Here is a 426-nt window from a genome sequence, read left to right on the forward strand (position 1 = left end):
ACAAGGGGGAAAGGAGAGAAGTGTGTGTGTGCAGTGTGTGTGCAGTATGTGTGTGTGTGTGTGTGTGTGTGTGTGTGAGAGAGAGAGAAGCTTACCTATTCATGCCTGCATTTCCTCCGCAAAAATTCAGAACCAGATAGATAATCCCTGGAGCAGACAGGCTCGTGTGTGCAACGCTACGCTTTTTTTCCACATATGGGACTCCACTCAACTCTCTCTGCCTCTCTCTCACTCTCTCCCTCCCTCCCTTCTTCTCTCTCTCTCTCTCTCTCTCTCTCTCTATCTCCCTCCCTCTCCCAACCAGTGACAACAGAGCACACACACACACACACACACAATTCCCCTCCCCCGCCATTCCCATCCCCCTCTCCCTCCCTCTCTTTTTTTGTTAAAACTATTTAAGCAGGGAAAGACAGAAAATGAGAG

This window comes from Sprattus sprattus, assembly GCF_963457725.1.
Source record: "Sprattus sprattus genome assembly, chromosome: 2".
NCBI classification, from domain to species: Eukaryota; Metazoa; Chordata; class Actinopteri; order Clupeiformes; family Clupeidae; genus Sprattus; species Sprattus sprattus.